Below are 10,259 nucleotides of genomic sequence, written 5' to 3' on the forward strand. Positions count from 1 at the left end.
AGAGGATGTACACTGGTATAGACAGGAACTGGAAACACAGGGAATCCAGGGCAGATGACACCTTCAGGACCAGTGGTGTGAGTGGTGATACCGGGAGGGTGGAGAAAGGGTGGGTTGGAAAGGGGGGCCTGATTACAAGGATCTACATGTGACCTCCTCGCTTGGGGACTGACAACAGAAAAGTGGGTGAAGGGAGATGTCAGACAGGACAAGATATGACAAAATAATAATTTATATTGCAAGCCTCTAGCATGACTGGGTTTGGAGTAACCCCGTGCATTCCTTTAGTGCGTGCAAGAGCAGCTTTGAAGTGGTTGGAGGCCTTGCTCTACAATATCTACAGAGCAAGGTTATAGAAATTTCAGACATTCAGGAAAAGGGGGGGAATAATAATTTATAAATTATCAAGGGTTCATGAGGGAGGGGGAACAAGAGGGAGGGGAAATGAGCTGATGCCATGGGCTTAGGTGGTGAGCAAATGTTTTGAGAATGATGAGGGAAATGAATGTACAAATGTGCTTTACACAATGGTTGTATGTATGGGTTGTGATGAGTTGTATGAGCCCCTAATAAAATGATTTTTTTAAATAAACAAAAAATGTTTAGGGTGAAATTGATATAGTATGTACAAGTAGTAAAAATAAACCTAACATCAATGTTCAAAAAAAAACAAAAGAAAAGAAAAGCATGCTTTGGGGTCTTTTGACATCCACATATCCACATAGAAAGAAGAATTAATTAGGTTTTGACTTCATGACTTTCTATGAATGCCCCTCAAAAGTGATGGGTGGGGAATTTCTAGCTAGCGTCTTGCTTTCAATATAAAGACTTATTATTACATTACTTTTAACCCCATCTTGAAGGGAGATGCATCTACTTAGTAAGATGTATTGGGAGTTAAACTCTTTGAAAAAGAATTTAAATAACTTAGTTGTTTACAGTCTGCTACGCCTTTCTCAGGAAGAAAGAAAAAAAATTAAGTTTTTAAGGGAGTCCAAATGCTTTTGACTCTTCAGGATCAAGCCCAAACATTTTTACTTGGAATATTGTGATAGGGCTATGAATTCTATTTCCTCTTAGCCAAGAAAATAAGTAAAAGAAAAACAATATCAAACTAAGAGATTCTATTTGACACTTCTTTTGGGTCTAACCTAAAAAACTTCCTTGGGGTTTCCACATTAGGTAAAGCTCCTCATATTCTTCCCTCTTTGTTCCTACAAACTTTTGTGAAGCCTGACCAATGTAACTTAGCCCTCTGGCTCTCGCTCCCCCGAGATGAACAAAGTGTTTTAGAAATAAATAGTCGTCTCATTGCCATTTGTTTTAAGCAGCCTCAATACAACTCAGAGTATCATGCTGTGGACTCAAACCACAAATCTACATACATTTATTTCTTAAATGAACTAGAGGTTTGTTTGATTTTTAAATGGAAATGAAGAGAAACAAAACACCAAACTCACTGCCAGTGAGCTCATTTCTACTCACAGTGACCCTCGGAGACAGAGGAAAGCTGCCCTGTGGGTCTCCGAGGCTGCAGATCTTCATGGGAAGAGAGTGCCTCCATTTTCTTCTGCAGAGCAGGACGCTTCATCTTTTTACTGCAGCAGCTAGCCCTGTGGCCAGTAGTGCGACTCATAGCCCACCATGCCAACAGAGTCCCTTTAACGAGAGATGTAAGGCGTTCTGGGAGCATTGGGTTAGGTTTAGGGCTGCTCACTAAAAGGTTGGTGGTTCAAACCTACAAGTAGCTTTTCTAAAGATGGGGCTGTCTGCAAGAGTAAAGATGGAATGGCCTACCTTAAAAGAAGCAGCCATTTAAATGATTGATCAACTAAATACACATGGAAGAAGCCCACTAGCCTTCATGACCCAAGGATTGTGAATAATCAAACCCAGATCTGAAGGAGAAAATTGTATCAGACCTTAAATTGTGATCACCTGGTCTTCAGAAGCCCATGAAGGACAGTGGGAGCCCAGAGTCCATTTGCAGGGTCTGCACGTGGATGCAGCCTTCAGTGACCCCTCTGAACAGAGTCCGGGAATGTGAACAGGCTGCTGTCAGACAGAGAGCGTTATGAAGTCACTGTGGCAGACGTAGTTAGGCCATTTGATCTCCCTTTTGACTCGTTTTAAAGTTGTTTCAGTTTTTACTCTCTTCTGCTCTCTTTTCAGTTGAGGTTTTGCTATGTTTTCTCTAGTCATTGTTGTTGGAGGTTTTTGTTTGTTTGCTTGCTTCTTGTGTTCAACAGGGTTCTCTAGAGAAACAAAATCAGAATGCTAATCATTATATATATATTTATAAAGATAGATAAATGTATAACATAAGAAATAAACAGTTAATTATAAAGCAGTACAAATGGCTCAGTGCAACTCACTCCCGTGAGACAATTGTGAGACACTGGCAGTCCTTCAAGTCTTGAGGGCCACTGGTTGCCCTCTGTAGAGCAATTCAGGCTATCCCAGCACAGGCAGCAAACAGCAAGGCAGGTCACCAACAGCCAGCCAGATGACAGGGTCCAACAGTCCCCAGCTCAAGAGATGTAAATTCCAATAGTGTGATGAAGCAGGTCTTGAAGGACCCTCAGATTACAGTGACACAGTCCACAGGCTAGGTGTCCCACAGGAAGTGTAGCTTGCAAACTGAGGCACAAAACAAGCAAGGCAGCAGCACACTGGTCCGATGATCAAAGAGCAAGAGACAAGAAAGGCGAGGCTCTTCAATTAATCCCACATGTGTTCATTGGCCAGGTTGGCACAATAAACTAACTACCTCACTTCTTGTTTGTGTTTTGTGTGATTTTTTTGTAAATTAAATCCAAGATAGATAAATCTCTAGAAACAGTAACTGGACTGATAATTTCCTAGGGTCTTGGAAGGGGGTGGGGGGAAATGGGAGCTAGCAACACAAGGAGAATGAGAAGAAAATGTTCTGAAGTTGACTGCAGTGAGAATGGCACACCTCTTCTTGATAAGATTGCACTGGTAAATTGCATGACCTGTGAATTGCATGTCGATAATATCATTCAAACACCAACAACCAAGCAAGCCCTGTCTAGGGGCACTCTGAGTTGAAATCCACTTGCTGGCTGTGGTGGCTTTTGAGGTGTTACGTGTTGCTGTCAGCGTTGGGTGACATTCAGTCAGTTCTCACTCCTACTGAACCCACATACAGCAGAGCAAAGCATGGCCCCGTCCTGCGCCGGCCTCTCCATTGCTCTCGGGCTTGACCCCCTTGCTGCAGCCACTGTGATGTACATGCAAACTGTCTTCTCCTCCTGCTTCCCTTTTGCTTGGTTTCTGTGGAATTCTGCTGGAGCTTTGGTTGGTCTTGAACTTTTAGAGTCTGCCATGAAAACGGGACATGTGAAAACGCCTGAAAACGACCATGGGGGTGGGGATGGGGGAGCTGAAGGAGAGCAGAGGCTCTAAGGACTGAAAGAATGTGGCAAAATATGGGACAAGACCCAAAAAGGAGAGAAAGAAAGATCTTTCTTCAAGATCTTTGGAAGAGTGAGGTTACTTGGTAGACGGGCATACAGGGTGTCAAGGAACTAAAAAGTTTAAACGAAGATGCTGGAAAAACGCCACCCTGAAAGCTCTCAGTGGCTTAACCCCTCCACCACCACCCCTCCCCCAAGGGGACGAATAACAGAGACATGGGTGAAGGGACACAATGGACAGTGTAAGACATGAAATAGTAATTATATATAATTGATTAAGGATTCACAAAGGTGGGAGGTGGAGGAGGGAGGGGGAAACAAGAGGAGCTTAGACCAAGGACTCAAGTAGAAAATGTTTTGGAAATGATGATGGCAACAGATGTACAAATATGCTTGATACAATTGGTGTATGGAATGTTTTAAGATCTGTAAGAGCCCCCAATAAAATGATTTTTTTTAATGTGTGTGTCTTCACACCACAGTAACAATGAGCACACCCAGGACTCAGGGCTTGGTACCTAATACCATTGTCCAGTAAGAGTAATCAGAGCTCCTTAGGGAAACGGTGGCTTCCAGGACTGGTATAGAAATAGGCAAGATGAATGTGGAGCATCTTGTAGTACCAGAAAGTGAGGAAGTGATCTAATTCCACCTTTCTCAGAAAGAAAAGAAAGCTTACATAGATATGCCAAAGAAGCAGAAAGCCAATTAAAAGGACCCCTAATGGCCAAAGTTGGAACAATTTTAACAACAAAATAGATTAAGTAGTATTTGGATTTGGGCTCAGAATCTCCAAGTATAAAATAAATATGCACAAGTTTATACTGCTATAAATAAATGACTGAATAAACCATTAAAGAAAAAAAAAACGATGGGGAAGGAGATGACTCTCCACATAGATGACTAACAGGTTATTGTGGATCAGTGGTTCTCAACCTTCCTAATGCCATGACCCTTTCATACAGTTCCTCATGTGGTAGCGACCCCCCAACCATAACATTATTGTCGTTGCTACTTCATCACTGTCTTTTTGCTTTCCTGAATGAGTGAGTTCTCTGGCAGCATCAGTCTGGCCATCACCGCTGTTCCCTGGGGTCACCAGAGTCACTGGGATCACTGCACAGATGGCATGTTCAAAGAACTCCATCGTGTCCCGCATGGTCACTTTCCTCGCTACCTTACTCGAGCGTGGGCAGATCAATGCTCCTCTCCAGCCTCAGCTTCCTCCACTGCAAACCGAGGCCAGTAAGCAGGCCTGCCTCCAGGATGCCACCAGCTTTCACTCACCGTTCGCCTAGATCCTGAATTGGCTGGACTAGAACCTATCATTAAATTGTTTGATTGGAAGGGAGCCAGACATAAAAGGCAACACTAGTTTTTTAAAAGTATAGGGGACCATGCATGTCAGAGTAGCTGGCAGGTGTGGCGAGCCGGTCTTCAACAGCAGTCAGCAGCAACCTTGAAAAAGAAACGCCAGATCCCCAACCTCTGCCCCACACTTCCAAGGACGTTGGCCCCAGACCCCGTGGTAGCACAGATATGTTCTTACTTCAGTGTATTTCTGTGGCGAATACACTCGTCCCATCTGGCCTGGGCCCTCTCCCCTGGCAGCACTGTTACGCTGCCTTTTCAGCCATAATCCTCGACCTTTAAATGGTAAAAATATCCCAAGGCACGTGTTTGCAATACCAGCTTCTGGGTCTCACACCTAGAGCTCCAGGGTCAGGTCCCATAAGCCTGCATTGGGAACAAGTCTCCTGAGAGACACACCTTTGTGTGATCCCAGGCCCATCCTGAAAGAACCTCTGTTCAGGTTAGCTAAGCCCCAAAGGCCAAGACTGTTTGCTACTACACGAGAGGGGCTGGGAACTTACTACTCTTTTTTTAATCATTTTATTGGGGGCTCATACAACTCTTATTACAGTCTATACATCCATCTATTGTGTCAAACACATTTATACATTTGATGCCCTCACCATTCTGAAAACATTTACTCTCCACTTAAGCCCTTGGCATCAGCTCAGTTTTCCCCCTCCCTCCCTTCCCAATCCTTCTCCCTCAAGAAATCTTGGTAATTTATAAATTATCATTTTGTCGTGTCTTGCCCTGTCCGACGTCTCCCTTCACCCACTTTTCTGTTGTTCATCCCCCATGGAGGGGGTTATATGTAGATTCCTATAATCGGTTCCCCCTTTCTAGGCAACCTCCCTCCATCCTCCCGCTATCGCCACTCACACCACTAGTCCTGAAGGGATCACCTGCTCTGGATTGCCTGTGTTTCCAGTTCCTATCTGTACCAGTGTACATCCTCTGGTCTAGCCAGATTTGTAAGGTAGAATTAGGATCATGATAGTGCGGGGGCGGGGGGAGTATTTAGGAACTAGAGGAAGAGGAAAGTTGTATGTTTCATGTTGCTACACTGTACCCATCTCCTCCCCGAGACCCTTCCGTAAGGGGATGTTTAGTTGCCTACAGATGGGTTTTGGGTCCCTACTCCACAATCCCCATCTTTCACAATGATATGATTTTTTTGTTCTTTGATGCCTGATACCTAATCCCTTCAACACCTCATGATCACACAGGCTGGTGTGCTTCTTCCATGTAGATTTTGTTGCTTTTGAGCTAGATGGCTGCTTGTTTACCTTCAAGCCTTAAGACCCCAGATGCTATATCTTTTGATAGGTGGGTACCATCAGCTTTCTTCACCACATTTGCTTATGCACCCATTTGTCTTCAGTAATTGTGTCGGGTAGGTGAGCATCATGGAATACCAGGTTAATAAAACAAAGTAGTCTTGCATTGAGGGAGTACTTGAGTGGAGGCCCAATGTCCATCTGTTACCTTAATACTAAACCTATAAATATATGCATATAGATCTATTTCCACATCTTCATATATAAATATATTTACAGATGTACATGCCTTTATTTAGACCTTTATAAATGCCCTTTGCCTCCTGGTTCTTTTCTCTATTTCCTTTGACTTTCCTCTTGTCCCACTATCATGCTCAGCCTTCATTTGGGTTTCAGTAATTTCTCTCAGTTACATTGCCCTTAGTCACGTCCTTCCAGGCCTCCTACACCCTCCTCACCACTGATTTGGATCACTTGTTGTTCCCTTATCCCTGGATTTGTTAACACCACTTCCTTTTCCCCAACCTCCCCCTCTTCTATATCCCCTCTGGAACTGTCAGTCCCATTGTTTTCTCCTCCAGATTGTTCATCCAGCCTATCTTATTTAGACAGACCTGCGGAGATAATATGCAGAAAAACAAGACAGAGCAAAACCAAGCAACTAAAGAAAAGAAAAGAACAGCAAAAAAGCCAATGACAAAAAAAAATTTTTTTTAAACCCACAACAACAAAAAAGAAAAGCTTGTACTTTGTTCAAGGACTATTTGTTGGCCTTTAGAAGTGTTTTCTGGTCGAGTTTGATGGGGTGCCAACCCCTGGCCCCAAAGTCTATTTTTGGTATTCCGTGGGGACTTCCTTGCTCTGTTCCCCTTGCTGTTCTGTTGCACACCCTTAGTGTTTTGCTGTGGTTTGAGTTGGGGTGCCAGCCCACCACCACTAATCATGGGTTTGATAAACACAATTGTACTGTTGAGATATATATATATTAAAGTCATTGAGAGCCTGAGTGATAAAAGAGATATTGTAATAATGGAGTCAGACACATTTCATGACAGCATTGCTCACCTCAGCCCTGCTTGATGGTCCAAGGAGAGGGGGAAGGGAAGGAGGGCAAAGGGAACAGTGGATGGGAGAAGAGAGGGGGAGCTGAGAGAGGGAGAGATAGCGAGCCGGCTCTCTATTGCTAACCCAGGCCTATCTACCTTTGGGAGCGTGCAAACCCACTAATTACAGGTAAAGACATACGTCACAGGAAGGGGGTGCACTATAGGTTATACAGCAATGAGAGGGCTATACACGCAATAGGAAGAGGAGGGATTGGGGGTATACATGTGGCAAGATGGGCGTCGGATCCTAGATACAGGATGGCAGCCTAACCTCGGATGTCCTGGAGCTAGTCTGACCTGTTCTCTGGATCTCCATAAGAACCATTAGCAGTAGGGTTTATACCCCACCTACAGGAACCAAGCTAATGGTTGTAAGCCTCAGCGAGAAATAATCCATTGTCCCCAGCAGCAGAGAGCAGGGCCCTCTGCAGTCTGGCAACTGATCGCCCTCAGGGAGATGCCTGCAAGCATCTGCCCTCCCCCCACATTTTGCCTCAGTGTGGTGGGATCAGATCAGACGCAATTCCCACACTGTGTCTCCAGTGTTGCCCCTGTAGGGCTACAGGTCAGTGAGGTATTTCGTGTCTCATAGTGGGGCCGGCCATATGGTCCTCTCTGTGGATTGGCTGCTCTGAGCCGGAATGTCATCGTCAAGACTTGGTGGGCCAGGATGTGCTCCACTCTCTCTTCCTCCCCTTTCATTTGCTCATTGAGCACTTACTTCTTAAAGGACATACATTTTTGGTCACTACACAACCCCGGCCAGTTGCATAACTCCCACTCGGCCTGCTTAGAAATGAAGCTCCAGCAATGTCAGCTTTCCCCTAGGGAGCTTTTCAGCCACCTCCCCACTAGATTCATGAGCCTCCTCTGTGGATCCACAGCAGCCTGCCCATAGACCGTTAGCTTGCTGCTAGTCTCCCTGCTGGAGGACACTGGACCACCCAGATCAGTGCTTATCGCTACCAGAGGAGCAGTCAATGGAATGCACCACAAAGGGTACGATGATGACATGGGATGGGGGTATGATGAATGAACTGTGTCCCTCAAGAACATGTAGTGAAGGCCTGCCTGCTGTACCTGTGAATGTGACCTCATCTGAAAATAGGGTATTGGAGGACGTTAACAGCTGAGTGAACGTGAGGTCGTTCTAGAATGGGGAGGGTCCATTCTTTAGGGCAGTGTCCTGATGTCCCTGAAGTGCAGGTGTTTTGCTCTGGTGCATCCATCCCAGCCAACTGACTCATTCCAAGTCAGGAGGAGATGGAGACAGTTTTGGTTAGAAACCGTGCACCAGCGAGGAGCCCACGGCTGTGCAGATTAAACTGTCTTTGCGGCACCCCATTGAAAGCGGAATACATAGCGAATACACACACACCGCCGGCTTTGGAATTTGTGCTTTGGGGAATCACATAGAGAGATGAACTCGGATTTCGGGTTTCAGGGTAACCACGGGAAACAAACAGAACTATAAGGTCTGTAAAGTCTCAGGACACCCTCAGGATGGCTGCTGACGAACTAGCTGTTCATCCAGAGCAGGCAGGTACAGAAGAGAAGACGCGCCAGGCTCAGGCCCCATTAAGGTGAATCTCATCCAACCAGAGTGCTTGGGAACCAGGTCAAGAGTTACAAAAATGCCATAGAGACTACTGCATCCAGCAAAGTACCTTAGGCTGGCTGCATTTAATCAGGAGGAATTTTCGGGCCACACTAAGGAAAACAGCTTGGGCTACACTTATAAAAGAGAGGAGCCGGAAAGAAAGACAGGCAGAGAAAGGGCAGTCCAGGAAGATGTATCAGCAAGCCGCCTGCCGGCTTGGCGGTCTTTTGTGAAAGGATCCCCAGGACGCACAAAGGGCGAGGACCAGCCCCCTCTGATATTCTTCCCCGGGAGACCTTCTCGTCCAATGAGGGACCAGAGGGACGAATGCATGGTTGCTTTCCAAAGAATGGCAGTTTGGATCATGTCCATAATCCTGGAGTTTCCAGAAGTTATTTCAAGGAGTGGAAGCCGGGCTGATGATGTGGCAGGACCGTACAGTTTTGGGTACCAGTTATGACGTCGTGGGGCAGGTGTCAGGAAGTAGTTGGCAGGAAGGATGTCTTTGTTGGACAGCGTATTGTCCTAGATGGCATGACTCGTCTCCAGGATCTGCTGACCTCCCAGTAAGAAGATTGTGCTGGCCCACACTGTTGGCCTCCAAGGCGGCTACCCAACTGGTTTTGGCCAGGAAATGTGTGCAGGTGTGACCTGGGGCCCTTCCAGGTCAATGGAGTAGCTAGAAGCCAATGTGTGTTCTGTCTGCATAGGTCCTGGAATGGGGACAGTGGTGACAGGAGCAGAGCTCCCAGCTGACCCACAGGGAATGTGGAATGTGAGCAAGAAATTACCATTTTCTGCTTCAAGCACTGACCTTTCTGAGTCATGACGCTCTCAGAAGCCAGATGCTGTTGCCCGCCCTCTTTACTCAGTCAGGGAAAATGTTCACACACATGATGAGGCTGGTTGTGTGACCCTCTTAGCTAGTGTTGCTCCGTCAGCCTCAGTTTCCACGCCAGAAGCGAGGCCCAGAGCAGACGTGCACACCAACTGTGCCTCTGACCAAGCACCTTCTAAAGATGAGCTCACTGTATCCTGACCACACCCTGGAGGGGATCGTACTACGATGCTCATTTTACAGAAGAGACAGAGGCCCGCAGAGGCCGGGAAAATGACCTAAGAAAAGAAAGATATCAAGAAAAATCCATCCTGGGATGTCAACAGTCTGAGGCCCGAACTCAGCCTTGGACTCCACATGGTGCCCTGGGCCCAGTCCAGGTTCTCCTCAGTCCGGCTGGGACATACTCAGACTCCGAGAGAGGCCTGCCGGTGTGAACTGACCTACGTCTTCCATTTTGAAACCAGGAGCTGTTGGTCCACAGTCTTACTTACTGCTGCAAGATTAAGGAAACCCCCTGGAGGAAGAAGTCCAGGAGGGTGTGAGTGCCCGGGCGCAGAGAGCCGGCGGCACCCAGGGACAGGAGGGCTGCCCCCGACTGAACCCTCCAGAATCCCCGGCTCACTGTGTGAGCAATGTGCC

The 10,259-nt window shown here is 46.3% G+C and overlaps 1 non-coding gene across 1 annotated transcript; it reads left to right on the forward strand.

Annotated features, from left to right (window-relative positions):
• Positions 1 to 236: 236 nt before the first annotated feature.
• LOC142425234 (small nucleolar RNA SNORA9) lies at positions 237 to 371 on the forward strand. The gene has a single exon (XR_012779583.1). It is a non-coding gene; the product is annotated as a small nucleolar RNA SNORA9 (small nucleolar RNA).
• The last annotated feature ends 9,888 nt before the right edge of the window (positions 372 to 10,259 follow it).

The sequence above is a fragment of the Tenrec ecaudatus genome, chromosome 13, assembly GCF_050624435.1.
Source record: "Tenrec ecaudatus isolate mTenEca1 chromosome 13, mTenEca1.hap1, whole genome shotgun sequence".
Classification (NCBI taxonomy): domain Eukaryota; kingdom Metazoa; phylum Chordata; class Mammalia; order Afrosoricida; family Tenrecidae; genus Tenrec; species Tenrec ecaudatus.